The 9,248-nt window shown below is 32.6% G+C and overlaps 1 pseudogene; it reads right to left on the bottom strand.

Moving 5' to 3' along the window:
- Nucleotides 1–7,152: 7,152 nt before the first annotated feature.
- Nucleotides 7,153–8,718, bottom strand: LOC103495702 (probable O-methyltransferase 3; annotated as a pseudogene).
- Between the last annotated feature and the right edge of the window lie 530 nt (nucleotides 8,719–9,248).

Below are 9,248 nucleotides of genomic sequence, written 5' to 3'. Positions count from 1 at the left end.
CGCCAAGTACATTTGTGGCCACCTCCCCCTTGCATGTTCTATACCTAGCCCGGTCACTTGTTGGAATGTTGACTTTTATGTACATTCCATCTAATGCACCTAGGCAATTCCGCAACGCATAACTAAAAATTATTGAGAAGAACTAACGTCGTTGTGTTGGAAGTACGTAGTTCGAGACAAATGTGTACCTCAAACCACCTTCATCTTTGATCTGTGCAACAGTTAGGCATTGGTTGTGGTTTTTTCAAAAACTCGTCATGAAGTCGAATAACGGCCAACAAGACCATGTTGAAATAACGAAAAATTGTTTCACCTGACCGCATGAACTCCCGTTGAATGACACAACTTTTCATGTCGTGCGCAAGAATGTGGAGGAACATTACTACCATCTCCCCAACATCGACGACTTCCGTCGACGTTAGTCCAACAATGGTCCTCAGTAGGTGGCACAGAATGGCAAAACATCTTCGATCCATTCTCGTACTCTGGTGACACACAAGGTCTGGGGCATGAATCATGCGAAAATAAGCTAACTATCTAATCCTATGCCTAGTTTAATGCGGGTTGTGCATTATCCTCTTTGTGTCGTTCTTCAACAGCTCCAACATTAGTAATAACTGACGTTAGGATGCTATGAACGCATTTAAAATAGACGCGAACTCATGTTCGTCCATTATAAAATCTAGATTGACACCCTGTTGGAAAGGAATCCTAAGAAAGCGTTAATCTAGGTTTTGAAATGTTGGAAATATTTTCAAAGCTAAAATATGTTTGTAATTTAAGTAAGTGAGTTTCATTAACATGTTTACAAATTAAGTAATTGAGTTTCTATCATTTTTTGCAAAAGACGTTTGTGCAAATTTCATTACGTATATTTGGAAACCCATTTTTGTAAACTAAGTACGTGAAATTGGAAAATATGTTTGATTATTAACTAAGTGTGTTTGTAAATATTTTTTCTTAAAAATAGGTTGTAAGAATGTGTTGAAGTTTTTTTATAAACGCATTATGTAAATGAACTAAGTGCATTTCTAACACTTTTAGGTGTAGAAAAAACCAAGTAAGAAACCTTGCGACATATTCTTGTAAACCCATTTTGAAAATAATGACATTTGACACACACTTTATATAGCGATTTTTTTTAAGCGTAAAAAAGTTTGGTGAGTTAACACATTTTGTGGGTATTTTAAGCGTGGTGGTTAACTAAATTCTCCAACTTTTTGCCTTTTTTTTTTTTCAAAACAACCGTTCAATTGAAACACAATGTATAAAAAATTTCGTTTAAGATAAGCTAAGTTTACTTATAAAAAGCCATATTTAGGTAGTATGTGCATTTTCAAGAAAAATAGCTTTTCATTTGATTTTTTTATCCATCGAACTTACTTAACTTAGTAAGAATCCTAAAAAGGCGTTCGAGAGTGGTACGTAAAAACTCTATAAAAGACCTAAGTTTATACCTCTTCCATAATTTGTAAAAAAACGTATTGATGTTCTAAAAATTCACATAACCTTTATTTATGTTTCTCTAGTGTGTTTAATTTCTATATCGGAAGTCAGTAAAAATCCTAAACAATAGTTTTATGTCTAGGGGGTTAAAAAATTCCAAACAACTACATGTGACCGCGGAATTATTTTTTCTTAAAACTATACATAATTAATGTAAATGTCATTGCAAAAGCCAAGACATGGTAAGTGTAGTATGCAAATGAATTAATAAACAAAATTATAATTGAACATAGTAAGAAAATAACAATTAATTTACATAATGTGTACAAAGCTTTTAATAAACAAACATTAAGACGAAGGAATTAAAGAAATGAATTTATTACAAACTTAAATTAAGTAGACCACACAAAGAACTGACTGTATAAATGAAAGAGGTTTGTTGAAGTGTAGTTTGTCTAAAAGAATATCTTTTAAATTAAAAGAGAAGATAATTAATGAATATTTGATTCTCCTATATTTATGGAATCTCTCTAATTATCTCCAAGAATATAATAAGTTTCTATTCTTTAGGGATCTCATTAAAGATACAAGACATATACATAGCTGGAGATATATGTATATATTGGGGTCTTGAAGATCGGCTGAAAAATGCAGAAAATAGAGAGAAAAGTTTTTGTTGCTGATACGAAGAAGTAACTTCCGATTTATCATTGAAGCGCCCTCTACAAAAGGTAGCCTGACCTTATGACTTCGGCAGCAACATGATTATCTAACGTTGAGGTTTGCGGATGAGTAACATACAGAATGAGACTATGGTTAGTCTGATTAATGATTGAGTCACGCATACATTCAGGGGGAGCCTGACCATCAGACACTGGAGTCTGATGTTAATTCACAAGTCATATAGTTTTAGTATTGAGATGTATACATAAGCTATATTGATGTTTTGATGTTTATGGTGACTATTAATAAAATTACTCATCTGAGCTGCGCGCAGCTCCCCAGACATAGGGAACATTGGCTGAACTGGGTTACCAAAGTCTCATGTGTTATTATCTTCTGCTGTCTCACTAGTTATTACTTATATTATTAGCTGCAGTTGTAACTGAAGGGTCCTTGATTATCTTTTACTGTTTTTCAAGGTTCATAGTCGTAGTACCTCGTTTACGAATTGTTTAAGTGCGATAACCTGAAAATACACCCCAAATAATTCTAAGTCATTACATATGCGTGCCATATATGTTACGTAATGTAAAATGAACGAAAATGCGTACTAAACATACCTTAACTGCAAGGAGAACCTTACAAATGTATGTAAAACACCAATAAATAATAGAAGCGTTAGTACATAATGAGAGGGAAAGAAAGTAGCCTCAGAGTTAAGAAATTCCCGCAAAGGCATTCGATAAGAACGCATTTGCAGTAGAATTTCATGTGGTGGACTCAATAACATCATATGAAGAAGCATACTAAGAAAAGAGAGTTAGAAAATCGAGATCATTAAAAATGACATCAGAGACATGGTGACAAAATAGTAGCCATTGTGACAAAATCGAGAGGAATGGATCGTGAAAAAAGCAAAGAATCATTCAAAATAACAAGCAAACATTGTGAAAAAAAAAAAACAGTGTGTTCTAAAGAATTGAATACAAGGCCAAGAAAGACAGAAGAAATGGGCTGAATTAACATGATGTGTTTGAGCATAGGAGACATACACAACGGTTGTGAGAAATGGGATGCTTTAACATGGTTAGTGAGCATGTTAGACATAAAAAATTATGGTGTAATAGCAAAAATAAAACAACAAAATTAGACACAATGAGATGGAGACTAATAGGGAGAAAACAGAGTAAGTGAAACAGATTATATATTATGAAAAACAAATAAGAAGGGCAACACTTGGAAATGGAATGCAAGAAGGGGAAGGGCCAAATATATAGTAAAGGAAAGATAGTAATAAATAGGGCAACAAACAATAAAGATGAAAGTGAATCCCATAAAATAGGGGATTTGACAAACAATGATGACAGTTGAATAAAAGTTACAATCAAACTTGAAGAAAGTAGCAATGGTCATATTTTTCAACACAAGTACACAGTAGGCATGACATACACCATCTTCAAAACAGGATGGTAATGGATAGAGAATTCAATCACAAACTAGAAGGCAGTAACAACAAGTCAATGCAACCATGGAAATGGAAGAGCTTTTAAAACAAATCCATACATGGGACCATTAAAACAGAGTGTAACAAAAAACACATAAACATAGGAAAAAATGGTCTTCATCTTTTAATTTAGATGCAAGGTTCATAAAAATGGAAACGAGGATGCAGGACAGAATTTATCACATAGGGAGACAAATCAAACGAATACATTTTCCAGAACACAATAACAGAATCATATAGTGCCCAACATTAAACTCATCACTGATGTAGATATCATATTTTGGCCATTTATTTTTCATATTTACTTTACTTTATTTCATTTTATTACTTTATTTTTATTAAATTAAGTTGATTTGAATTTGAATTTATTTATTTAATTTTTAAAAAAGAAAAAGAAAACAATAATTAAATTTCATATCTCCTCGCCCTTTTCTCTCAACCACTTCCTCCACAAGTCCCACGATTTTTCCCCCTCCCTCCTCACGATTCTTCCCACTTTCCCACTATCACAAACACGGTCCTCACGATTCTGCAGTCTTAAAAAAAGCTATCATCTCAGTACCCTAAAGGAGGAGATTTCCTTGAAAAGAAAGAAGGGAGAAAGGAGATTTTTTTGGAAGAAAGAGAGATCAGTTAAAAGGGTGAAAAGCGAAAAACTATTCTGCCAAAAGGTAAGCTTTTTTTTCTTTCCTATTTTTCCCTTTATTATAATATAGATTGTTCTTCCTTCTTCAAATTTTTTTTTTTGTTTTTAATTCGTTGAATTGATTTTACCGAGCCTTTAATTTTGTCAGGTCAGACCAATTAAATCTATTTCTTCATCAAATTTTTGTCTATGTTTTATTTTACTGTGTTTTAATTTTGTTAGGTTTAAACCAATTGAATCTATTTTTCATTAAATTATGGCTCTGCTTTGTGTTTTAATTTTGTTAGGTTCAGACCAATTGAATCTATTTTTCATTAAATTATGCCTTTGCTCTGTGTTTTAATCTTGTTAGGTTAAACCAACTGAATACCAATTGAATATTGGTGTATCAAATTTTGCGAACTGTGTTTAATTTTGTTAGGTTTAGGGTGTTTTAATTTTATTAGGTCTAGATCAAATACTATCACATCAAATCTGCTTTTGTGTTTTAATTTTGTTAGGTTTTGGTCATTTGAGAATTATTAAATCAAATTACCTATTTTAATTTTGTTAGTTTTTTAGGTTTAAGCCATTTGATTTAAATTCGTTAAATTTAGCGTTTAATTTGGTTGTTTTTACTTTTTATTAAATATGTTGACGTTCTCGATTAGATTTGTTGAATGGTAGAATACTTATTTCAATCTGTATATTATTTACTTTCAAAACATTATTTCTCAAACTGTATATATTTCTAATGTAGTATATTATTTCTAATATTTTATTTTCCAACATGTAGATATTAACTCAAACTTGTATTATTTGGCAACATATATTATTGGTTGTATTATTTGCCATATTTGTCAACTGCCTTATACTGTATTATTTTCTAACATGTAATTCTCTTATTTCCTATTATTATTATTATAAATTTGAGATGAGAAAGACTAATGTTCATTTATGGATTTTATGGTTAAAATTCCATAAATACATGAAATTTCTCCGTTTTTAAAAATTAATTAGTAAATTATTTTTAAACAAAATATATCAACAATTTTATATTTTAAAATGGGACTGAGTAGGTGTTTTCTTTGAAATTCATTAATTCTTTAGATACATGAAATTTTCCATTAAAAGTCTATGATGAAGATCAAAACATCAAAGTTTGATATTTTAATATTCTTAAGGTAAATAAAAAATCTTTTTAAATAAAAATTAAATTCTATTTTTTTAATGGCTCTCATGCCACTCATATAATCATAAATTCATGCTTAGTTTTTTTTCTTAGATATGAATTGATAAGCATGAGACATTTAAAAAATACCAAATAAAACTTTGTTTTGTGAACCTCTTTAATTTAGTTTAAAAGATAAATTTTGGTCATCATTTTTATGGGTGTTGTAGGGTGCTAATACCTTCCCTACACACAACTAACTCTTCAACTTTAAATCTGAATTTATGTAGGCCAATTTTTTTTTGTGACCAATCACACCATAATATGATTGGTGGCGACTCCAAACCTTTTAAATATTAAAGATTAAACGAATGGGGGACGTCGGCCGCTTCGCGTTGCAATCACGTCGCGACAACTGGCAATGGCCAAAAAATTGTATATTGGACCCAAAGAATAAACAAATATGAAATAAAAATCAGAGAAACCACCAATTTACTCATCATAGGCTGATCGTACCTTTGATGTAGACCAACTACCCCTGCCATGCTTCGCTGTGCCCCTACTTCACTTCCTTTCACCATTTTAGTGTAGCATCTGTCACCGTAATGGTCGTTGCATGGAAAGAACAGTGCAATAAACTCCTTTTCGGATCAACAAGGGATGGGGAGCGACAAAGGTTCATCGGAAGACCAAGCGTATGGAAAGATGGAGAGAGGATGAGAATTGTTTCAGAGGTAACGACATGCATCGCAACCGGTCAACGAAACAGAAGATGGATTTTGATCGAACCGTTTCAGAGGCAGCGTCGAAACGCAACCGTCGCAAAACGAAAATGGGATTCAAGGGCATGGACAAAAGAATCGGAGAGAGTAGGACGTGGGTCAAAGACGAACAACACGACCTGATGCTTCAAAAAAGGGAGGAAAATGTTTCATTTTGGTTAAGAGTGAAAAGGAAGGAGAAGAGATCAGAAAAGGGGAAGATAATCAGAGGGAAAGGAAAGAAAAAGGAACGGAAAAGGAGAAGAAAACGAGAATTTTAGCCAGCAGCTTGGTAGGGTTACGAGGGGTGTACAATGGAATGAGGGGTAGAGAAGTAGGGTAATGGGGATTAGGATAACCCTAATCCCCGTTTTACACAAAAACTTGGGCCAAACAAGGTTTGACCTAAAATCTTTTTCTTTTTCCCCCTAAATCGAAGGCCTAAACACACCCTTACCGTTTTCAATTAATATTTGACTTTGTTGGGTTTGGGCTTTCCTCTAGCCCTTTTTGTTTTTCTCCTTGCTTCTTGTACTATTTTCTCCTATATTAATGAAGCGCGGGAATAATGAGTGTCCACCTAGTAGAGATGTATTGGTGCACCTACTGACCCAACCATATCTTTTATAAAAAATATGTCGATCATCTCATTACCACTATGAAAAACGACCATAGGAAGCTCAACCACAATAACAAAATACTGAGATAGACATTTGATTACCGTCTGATTGTCATTTGGTTACCTTTTGATTTACATTTTATTATCTTTTTTGTCATAATAATTTTTTTATATTGCTTGATTGTCTTCGAATCACCAGCTGATTAGCTTTCATTTGGCATTTGATTACTCTTTTTGTCATAGTAATAAGATACTAATTAGATAACAATCCCATAGCAATCACAAAGTAGTGAATATATAATAAAATCTCACATAACAATCAAATAACGATAATATATCAATCTGATAGCGATCACATGACAATTATCAAATAAAAATTACAAAGTACTTAATATCTAATAAAAATCACGTAACAATATGTTGACAAACTGTGACATACTTTAAATATCATCTCTTTCCTTACATCGAAAATGTTTTCAATTTTCACACTACAACACAATTAGCTCTAAATATAGCTCTTATTTAACCATAATAATAATAAATTTGATCTGAGCTTAGACATGTAATTAATTGTTTTAAGGATAAATTTCAATAAGAGACCTTAAACCCAAAATTGGAAATATGTTATAGCCACTAAATCCAGCTTCTATAATAAGATGAGCCCATTCTTTTTCATCTCTCTCTTTTCCACCAACCATTAGCATCACCATCATATCAAAGAACAGTTGAGTTTCAATGGAAGCATCTGTTTTGTTATTGCCCACCACCATATCAATTACCATTACTTTTCCTTTCTTCTCATTCCTATTGATTGCTTCTTTGCATTTCTTCAAAATCTTCACACATTCTTCATCGCTCCAGTCATGTAGTACCCACTAATGTTTTGATGATCCATATGTGCAAATATATAAGCATTATTCACATTAAACTTTATAAGAAAAACATAGACTAAAATTTTAACCTATGTTTATTATCTCGTTAATTAATTTACTATGAGAGAACTTAAAAATTAAAAAAAAAAAAGAAAAAAGAAAATAAAAAGATTTAAGGTTTTAGATTGAAACATATCCCCTCCAACAAATTTCAAGTTCCCTTCCGCTTTCAAATCAGCCACAACTTGTGGAAGATCAAACACAGTACATTCCATTTGAGGAAAAGCTTGAGCAATACATTTGGTCACATTTCCAGTCCCACCACCAACATCTACCAACGATCCAACTCCATCAAACACACCTTTACATTTCTCCATCAAAACACTAACCACAAACTTTGCATCACTTGCCAATGATGCATCGAAAACAGCAGCACCCTCCGACGACTTATTACTCCCCATGTACTCCCAAAACGACACTCCGTAAGCACTTTCGAATGGTGGCGTTTGATCCTCACTTTGCAACCAAGCTGGGAGGGAGCTCCACGAATCCAATAGAGGTGGTGTGAGAGTAGAAAACAAGAAAGGAGCTAGAGTCAAGGGGTTGGTTTTAACAAGAAGACGAGATGAATTGGTCAACACATATCCATGATCTTCTTCTTCTTCTTCTTGATCTTCATCATTTTGTTCACTCAATTTTTGTGTTAGGAAGAAGCCAGAGTGGACTAATACACGCATTAAGCGATATATGTAAGGAGTCTTTTCGAGAGGGAGTTCGAGGGCGGAAACAAGTCGAGAAAGAGGCATGGGGTTGGGGCCATGACAGTTGATGGCATCGGGTATGCCAAGTTGAACTGCACATTTGAAAGCCATGGATTTTGTGAAGATAAAGATTTGGTTCCATACGTGAGATTGAGCTTCAAGAAGATCCTTGGCCTCAAGTACTTCCATATTTTGCACTACAGTACTCTACAAAGATTCTTGAACTCTTGCCAAGTTTGAGGGATTGGGATTAAGAATTAAGATTATGATTCTTCATCTATTTATGAATAACTGATTTTTGGTCAATTTGATGTGTTAAATTATAATGATCACGTTTTTGTTTTTGTGTTTTTTTAATTAGTTCCTATATATTTTTATTCACATTATCTACCACTATATTAAATTCCAAAGATTAGATATGTATTTTAGTCAATGCATAGCTAATAGGTTAGATCAATTTTAATGAGGCCCCAGTCAGTAGTTTTCTTTAAAAAATAATTTCAAATATTTTTTTCTCACATTATTTTGTCTATATTTTTCTTTGGTTAATAATACTTAATTATTTGTCGATCTAGACTACACTCATTTTTTGAATCTAAATCTAGTGACTTGGGGCAATAAGATAAGTGTCACATGTGACAAACACATGTTGTTCCTTTATTTTTGTTTTATGTTTTTATATTTTATGTTTTTTTTTTTTATATTAGGCACAAGCTAAGCTAAGATGTATATTTTAATCAATGCATAATATACATATTGAGATTAATATAATTGGAATTTTGTACTGGTCTTTCATTAATAGTCAAAACTTTTGGATTAGTGAGGA

This window comes from Cucumis melo, chromosome 1 (assembly GCF_025177605.1).
Source record: "Cucumis melo cultivar AY chromosome 1, USDA_Cmelo_AY_1.0, whole genome shotgun sequence".
In the NCBI taxonomy this organism is placed as follows: Eukaryota; Viridiplantae; Streptophyta; class Magnoliopsida; order Cucurbitales; family Cucurbitaceae; genus Cucumis; species Cucumis melo.
Note: the sequence above shows the minus strand (reverse complement) of the source record. Positions and strands in the feature narration are given on the sequence as shown.